General features: G+C 33.9%; 1 protein-coding gene across 3 annotated transcripts in view; it reads left to right on the top strand.

Annotated features, from left to right (window-relative positions):
• Positions 1-1,451: 1,451 nt before the first annotated feature.
• The window catches only part of norpA (no receptor potential A), a 133,825-nt gene continuing 126,643 nt past the window's right edge, over positions 1,452-8,633 (top strand). The window contains exons 1-2 of one of the 3 annotated variants that reach the window (XM_067052530.1): positions 3,387-3,542; positions 3,648-3,773. The gene's annotated coding sequence lies outside the window, so the exon portion shown is untranslated. Of the gene's footprint in view, positions 1,472-3,386; positions 3,774-8,633 lie in introns of those variants that run through there. The other 2 variants (XM_067052532.1, XM_067052531.1) reach the window with 2 other exon arrangements.

Raw genomic sequence — 8,633 nt, 5'->3', positions numbered from 1 at the left:
AGTTCATTGAGATTGCTTCTGTTATACTGGATAATATTTGTGGAAGTCAATAGTTCATTGAGATTGCTTCTGTTATACTGGATAATATTTGTGGACGTCAGTAGTTCATTGAGATTGCTTCTGTTATACTGGATAATATTTGTGGACGTCAGTAGTTCATTCACATTGCTTCTATTATACTGGATAATATTTGTGGACGTCAATGGTTCATTGAGATTGCTTCTGTTATACTGGATAATATTTAACAAATAATATAAGACAATACAGCCTTGGTATATGAAAGTTTTAGCTTCCTCTAAGCCACATTTACATTCAGTTTTTTCTACCTAAGATTTGTTGTACAATGTAAAATTTGAGTATATAACTTATGTTTTGGCAACAAAACTGAAAAATTTTCAAAGCTTGCCCTTTCATTACTCAACTTTTCTCGACTTGTTCCGAGCTGCCTATAATTGATGTGTATCTAACGACAACTGAATCGTATTAAATTCGATCTAGTTTCAGGTTTAGGTTTTATATTCCAATAGTCGATCTAATGCTAGGTTCAGGTTCTATATTCCAATAGAATTCAGGCTCGTGATTTATCTTAAGAAATAAAAATGCCCAATGGACCTTATTATCTTTAAGATGCCTATGGACTACTACATCACGATAATAACTAAATAAATAACTAGATAACAATTAGAGGCAGACAATTAAACGATATATCGATACATCGATACCACAGAGAGCAGACAAGAGGTGGAAACAAGACCGCCAATTACCCCCTCCCCCCAATAAGATTAATTAAACAAGAGCCATTAATTAGGAACCCTAACGAAGCTATCGATCATCCCTCCCTCTGTCGCCCTTTATTGGCGATACCCCTCCGCTATAGCATTTCGATAAACCGTTTTATCCCTAGGGAATTTCCCATTATATTGAACAAACTAAATCCGAGATGGGAAATGGCAGGTGCAGCGGGGTAGCTCTCCATCCGCCGGGGGATGGCCAATTAAAATTTCACACGATTCCATCCGAGCTCCCAACTTCAATCGCTTTTAAAGTAGTTCCTGTTTGTAATACACTCCAACTTGCATTAATCAAAATAAAATATTATTTTTGTAAAAACTATTGATATAAGGATTAAGGATCCATAAAACAAAACTGCTTCTATTACTGCATTATCATTACAGATTATATTTAATGATTACTTGAAGCAGGGGTTACATGTGATAGATAGACTAATATGTCGAGCAGGTTGGTCGCACATGCCGGATAGTTATTGGTTCTAGCCAGCAAATCCTGATAGTACGATAGAAAATATTAGTTCGCATTATGATAATGAATGCGACTCTTTTCACTATCACTGCCACACCACTTAAGTAAACTTTTGTTACTTACAGGAATAAAGCTTGGAACATTGCAAGTGATGGCCCGAGTAATATTCCTTTCCTTGAATCCCGTCATCACCTTAGCGCCGATCAATCAGGTAAGATCCCATCATCACCTTAGCGCCGAGCAATCAGGTAAGATCCTTAAGAAGCTTTTTATGTCGACAAATTCCATGTTGTTAAATTTTGTTTAACCTTCTTAGGGATTACGGAGCTAAATAAAAATATATTTTTCTGTATCCATATCGTGACAATTAATTTTTGGTTCTATAGTAAGACAGCTTTAACCTTCATTCAATTATTTTAATATAATAGTTGAATATTAAGTTTACTTTTGTGGAAATTAGAATATTTCAGATTTGAAAGTAAAGAAGCGAACTTTTTTAATAGATCTAAAATCTAAACTAGGTCTATAGAAATTTTTTTTAACCACTCATAATGTTATGTGTACAATAATTTAAATTCCCTCTAAATGACTGTTCTCAAATTGTACATTATTTATATAAAGATGTTTGGCAAAATAAGAGTCTTTTTGGTAAAATATTCAATATTTGAAGAGCTGTGTTACTCACTCAGTAATGTACCTAGCATTAGTTTTGTTTAGTTTCATTTAAGATTGAGAAAATGGATTAAATCTTTCGCTATAAATCATTAAATATCGTTTTGGTTTTCAAACATGCAAACTTTATCTAGTAAAACCATTTTTTTTTCTTTTTTAGTCAAGTGGAAGATAACAAAAGTTATAGGAAGTGTAGTATCTTTAGCTGGTTTTCCCGCCAATTTGTTTTGAGTAGGGGGAAAGGAAGGTTCCAAGTTGTGTTATGTGCTGTGTGCGGTTCTATTGTTGTCTACTAATGTTATAACGTTGTGTTCTAGTTTTAAGTGCAATAAAATATATATAATAACGCGTGTGTTATTTACAAAATCCGGACATTCCAATATAATAATTGGCGACGAGGATTAAAACATCGTTTTGTTCAGTTGCTATCTTCAATTGCTATCAAACGGAATATCAACGTTCACAATCTTTTCCAACCTCCACCTACGACACATGGCTAACTTTTCTATCGTACTATAGGTATCTTTGTTTTCATTATACAAACACTTTACAATCAACTCAGTGTTTGTACTTTGTGTGGTAAGGAGGCATTTAACGGAACGAGCTCCAAGGGATTAAGTACTCGTGTCTACAAGCGATAAGTTTTCACTTTTTTTGGATTTTAATTATTAAATATAAAATCAGACGGTATGTCTGAGTCTCCCCCCCTTAAAACGAAAGAAGGCAAAATTTAAAACAAATACTACTAAAACAAACGACATACAAGTAAATGCATAACATTTCTTATAATAAAAAGAGACGAAAAGGATGAAGAGGGAAATCGTTAGATTTCAAAAAAATCTCACCGTTTTTTTATTTATAAAAGCATAAATAATTTGATCGGGGACGTAAAATTTGCCAACAAATTAAAAGATGGAACCCTCCTAATCGAAGTTTTTACAAATACACAATTGGAAAAATTATTAAAATGTGAAACAATGTTAAATAAACTCCCGATTAAAGTAGAGCCGCATGGTAAGTTAAACCAGAGCGAAGGTGTCATATGGTGTCCCGATTTAAATTTTTGTACATTACAGGAAATAAAAGAAGAATTGAAAGCTCAAAATGTAGATGTTAAAAGAATGACATATTTTAAAAATAACGAAAAACATTATAACACCTCTTAACGTTTAATTACCCCACTATTCCGCGCCAAATCAAAATAGGATTTTATAATATTACTATAAAACAATATATAGAAGCCCGATTTGGTGTACTGTCTGTATGCGTTTTGGACACACAAAAGCGACATGTAAAAGCAATCCACTTTGTCGTGAAATATGAACTATCACTCACGAAATACTAAAAAAAAAACTATTGGTATAATACAAACAAGAATGTTTACATAACAAGTGCTATTGAGCTAAGGACACGTACTGTAATGCTGGCTAGACTAAGTAGGGGAGACATATATATATATAGTGGTGGGGGATTAGTGCTGATGCTACATTAAATTTGGTGGTGGTCCGGGGATAACTCCTCCCAACCTAAGAATGAAGCTTCCTAGCGAATGATTGGATGAGAATGTGCCCAAGGGTTGAAGGGCTGTGGCTGTGGAACTTCTGCTGTTGGTTTGTTGATGCTAAAGATTTTCCTAATTTGAGAATACTTGAGGTATATATGATACAAGAATAAATAAAGTACAATAATTGATAAAATTATTTGCAATATTGCAGGTATATACATATGATGATCCCATGATAAGCTATCTAATTCTATATTGGAAGTTTCTATATATTCTAAATTATGAAAAGATATATTGGAATGAGTATAACTAAAGATTTCATATGAATATGACATAGGTAATATACTAATATCCTTATTTCTAGTAATATTTACAAAAGAGTCATTATTTCCTAATTTTAGTACACAACTTTTAGGTATAGGAATAGGTAATGTAGTATTAGGTTGTGGGTATAAAACATTTTGGTTATATAAAATATATACATCAATATCTTCTATATATCTAATAAAAGGTTCTGCATTATTAATAGTAGTAGTTTTACAAGAGGTAATATTATTTTTGATAACTTGATTAATACAAGAGTTTGTATTTTGTAACACATTTGTACAATAATAATTTGTTTTGATATAAGTGCAATTTCCGGTAAAAGCTTGGTTGTGAGAGAATAAAATTAAGTGATTAGGTACAACTGTTGTTACAAGATTGTTTTGGTGTACTGATGGAACTGATAACAAGTACAATGTTGAAAGTTTTCTACTTTCTTTTGGGATTGATAGAATATAGTGAATTGTGTCATTTCGTATAGCACAGTGGATTTTGCTAGTTAACCATAAAGTTTCCAAATCTTTACTTATATATTTTTGTTGTAGGTCTGTATGTTTAATAATGTCAGCGTGTGGTATGCCAAGTCTACACATTTCCAGTGAATTTTCTATATCAAGAATTCGAATTGTTATATAATTTATAATTGAATAGAGTTCTTCTAAGTGTATTTTGTATTTGTTTTTGTCAGTTTGTGTTATGACTTCGTTTAATTTATTATTATTATTATTTATGATTTGTATATCATCCTTAAATTTGGAAATCATTTTCTTGTTGATTGTGAATTCGTTAATTAAGTTGTTTTGTATAGTGTTTTCGTTATGTTCACGATTTTCAATAATGTTGTCATACCTTTCCTTATCGGAAGCATCCATATTACCAGTTAACCATTTGATAGCAGTACCGAGACCATTAATAAGTCCTCGTTTATTTCTGTTATGTGACGTTAAAGATTCGATTTTATCTTCTAAGTACAGAATTTGTTTAAGTGTCAAATTATAAATAGATTCTTTAGCTGGGAAATGTATTAAATCCTGTTTAATAGTTTGTATATTGTCAATTAAATCAAAAAAATGTAAGTAGTGAATTATTGTGTCGTATTCTTCTAAGACAAAAGAGTCAGCGAACTTAAAAGTCATTAGACCTCCAGAATGTGTCACGTCAGTTAGTTGATAAGCTACCGTCGGAGTCACTATCAGCAGTGTCCAGATCAACAACTGGTCTATCTATCATCTGTAAGCTTTTTTTTTTTTTTTATTTATTTTTTTTTTTTTATCCCCCTCCCTTGCCATCTCTGGCATACGGGGTGCGGGAGCATTGGGGTTGTGCGCTGGGGTTTGCGCATGCCACTACTCCCTAGGATCACCAATTTTTTCTTTTTTTATTCTTTTGTTAATTATTCAATTAATGTTCTTTTTTATTATTTATTTTTTACTGTGGTGCAGCCCAGCGCTACGTCTGATGGAGCTGCACCTTGTCCATTGCATCCCTCTGGGTCCCTCCTACAGTTACCAGGCTGGTCCAACCCTCCTGGTCTCAATCCGGGTCAGCTTCCTCATCTTCTGGTGGCTCGCCGATGTTGGGCGGTCAAGTCCTTCCCATCGTGTTGTGGGGCCCACCACCTCCTTCCACCCGTAAATGAACTCCTTGAAGAAGGGATAATTCTCTTCTTCTATCAAACTGGGAAGGTCCGACTCGGCTAGGGCGTAAATCCCGGTCTTTCTCGACAGCCTGGCTCGGTGTCCTTCCATGGCAGAGCAATCTATTATTACGTGTTCTGCTGTTTCAGGATAATATATCTTCTGTAAGCAAAAGACATGTCTTCTTACGATCCTTTCTAGGTCTCCTTACGTTCTTAGTATGTGCATGCACTATTTTGTTTTTATCTACAAAGGTATAGACTGGCTTGTAGAGGTTTTCATCTTTTGTCCTAACATGTCGTTTTATGTAAGCTTCGTCGCGTATTTCGGGTGGGTTTTCTCGATTTTGATTTAAGCGTTGTGTGCGTTTTTATTTTTCATCCGAAATTTGTCTATGAGTTAATTTATGGATTACATTTAATTTATCGTGATATTTTTGTACAAGATTTTCCGTAATTATTTGTTCATTCCGGTCTGGATCAATAATTTTTCCGAAGGTAATTTCATTTGGTGTTAATTTTAGATTTTTATTTAATGTTTCATTAAACGTTCGAACCGCAATATTTACATTGGTTTCTAAACTAATAGAAGGATTTTCCTCTTTTATGACCCGTAATAGTTCAATTAGTGTAGAATGTGCCCGATTTAGTATCCCTAAAGAATTGGAGTTATTTGAAACTGTATAGTGGCATATGATTCCTAAACTTTCTAGTAAATTTTGAATTAAGGCATTTTTGTATTCTCTATCCTGGTCCATCGTGATTTGTATCGGAGGGGGATATAAAGAAAAATATTGTGTTAATACTTGATGGATGTTAGTGGCATTATTTGTCCGAATGACTTGAGCATATAATCGTTTAGAGAATGTGTCTATGATTGTAATGATAAATTTTCGCTCATAGTGCAAAGTGTTGTATCCTCAAATATTCAAAAGGTCTTTCCGGAGTAGGGATGATCTGAAATTTTGTTTTTATAGGTTTTCTCTCTTATTTAGTCTTTGCACAAGTACGACATTTGTTAATAAAGGCGGCTATTTCGTCTTTCATGCGAGGAAAGTAATAATATATTTTTAGTTTCTCATACGTTTCCATAATCCCGCGATGATATGACTTACCGGTGTGGTAATTTTCAATAAGTTCGAGTTGTTCAGCTTTATCAAGTATGTCTATTAATTTAGTTTTATATCTTTTGATTCTAACTGTTTGTTGGCATGGCTATTTGTTGTTGGCATTTAGCTTCAATGAAGTCTGAAATTTTGTGAAATATTCCCTCATAGTCATCTCTAACTGTTTCCACGTTGGGTTTGCAGTAAATACCATATGTTCCATTTGGCTTAATAATTTTTAGCAATTTTTGTTCTAAGTCGTTTATCCATGGGTAAGACGTTTCTATCTTATACCGAAATTTACCGAAAGGTTTTTCAATTTGTTACCACGTGTTATAAAAATTTGATATTTTTCCACATTTACCGGTCGGTCGGTTACTATAAAGATTTGATTATGACTACTGTCCTGGGAGTGTTGAGTGGCAAGGCTTTCCGCATCATTGAGAACTTCGTGTTCTCGGGCTTCAGGTAATGCGTTTTCTAAATCGTTAATTAGTTCTTGATATTCCGAAGCGTTGGGGGAGAGTAATGGCTCATCATTGTTGATCAGATTTTCAATATCAACATCCATATCTTCAACGCCATTAAGTTCATAAATTTTGGTATTATTTTCAATTTTAACTCGGCTTAGTGCGTCCGCGACGTGATTTGTCCGTTCTTCTACGTATTTAATGTCAAAACTAAATTCATTTAATAAAAAGATCCATTTCATTATACGGGTATTATTATTTTTCATGGAAAATATCCAAAGGAGAGGTTTGTGGTCAGTTTGTATAGTAAAATGCTGGCCATATAAATAAGGTTTAAAATGTTTACAGGCGTAAACTATTGCAAATAATTCTTTTTCTATTGTGGAATATCGAGATTCAGTGCTGGATAAAGTTTTAGAAGCAAAGGCTATAGGGTGATCTCTGCCTTCAGAGATTTGGGAAAGTACTGCGCCAACTGCGATATTACTGGCGTCAGTTGTTAAAATCATGGGTTTAGAAAAATCGGGGTAAATTAATATAGGAGAATTAAGAAGTTGAGATTTTAGATTATGAAATGCTTCACTATAACATTCAGGATTTATTATATTATCTGATTTGCGTAAGCACGAAGTTAATGGTTGAGCTATACGAGCATAGTTTTGAATACATTTTCGATAATAACCAGTTAGGCCGAGAAACTGCTTAATTTCTTTTTCCGATCTGGGGAGAGGAAATTTTTCTACAGCTTCAAGTTTGCGGGGGTCCGTTTTAATTCCGTCAGGTGTTAATATTTAACTAAAAATGGTAATTCTGAGTGAAAAAATTCGGTTTTGTCTAGCTGAATAGATAAATTATGTTGATGCAATTTGGAAAGTACGGTATCTAAGTGCCGAAAATGGTCTTCTTTTGATTTTGAAAAAACTATTATGTCATCAATATAAACAAGTACATTTGATGTATTAGCTAACAAAGAATTCATTGCTCGTTGAAAAGTTGGAGGTGTATTTCATAGGCCGACGGGCATGCGAGTAAATTCATAGTGTCCCGTGTCTGTCGAAAATGCTGTTTTAGCAATAGAATTTTCCTCCATTTCGATTTGATGAAACCCGGAAGCTAAATCAATGGTTGTGAAAAATTTTGATCCGTTTAGTTGTTCCGTTAATTTCGCGTATAAATACCATCGTCGAGGCGACATCTTTGGACCCGAATCTCCAGAAAATTATCAAGGATCTGAAAAAGTCATGCCGAGACTCTCCTTATTCTATTTCACATGGAATCCTATTCAGGCTGGATAGAGTGGTTATTTCAAAGCTTCTTAGATTTTCCATATTGAAAGAACTCCATACCACTCACATTGGCATTACAAAAATGAAGCTTCTGGCAAGTATGTGGATTGGGAAGGTTTAGATAAGGAAATAGAACACACCGTCAGGGTACTCCCGTGCCCCATGCCAATTGGGAACGCTTTCAAGTAGATTACGCTGGGCCAATGAACGGTTTTTACTTTTTCCTTTGCATTGACGCCAAGTCCAAACGGCTGGAAGTTTGTGTGGTTCGAGATGCTCCGACTACTCTGTCTGTGTATTATTTGTAAATAATTTCTTTTTAATTCTAACTTGTTCTATTATTAGGTTTAAATTATGTATTTAGCGTTTATTAAG

Source organism: Halyomorpha halys, unplaced genomic scaffold, assembly GCF_000696795.3.
Source record: "Halyomorpha halys isolate HHAL.00 unplaced genomic scaffold, Hhal_1.1 Scaffold1210.1, whole genome shotgun sequence".
Classification (NCBI taxonomy): Eukaryota; Metazoa; Arthropoda; class Insecta; order Hemiptera; family Pentatomidae; genus Halyomorpha; species Halyomorpha halys.
The sequence above is the reverse complement of the archived record's forward strand: the minus strand, read 5'-3'. Positions and strand labels throughout refer to the sequence as shown.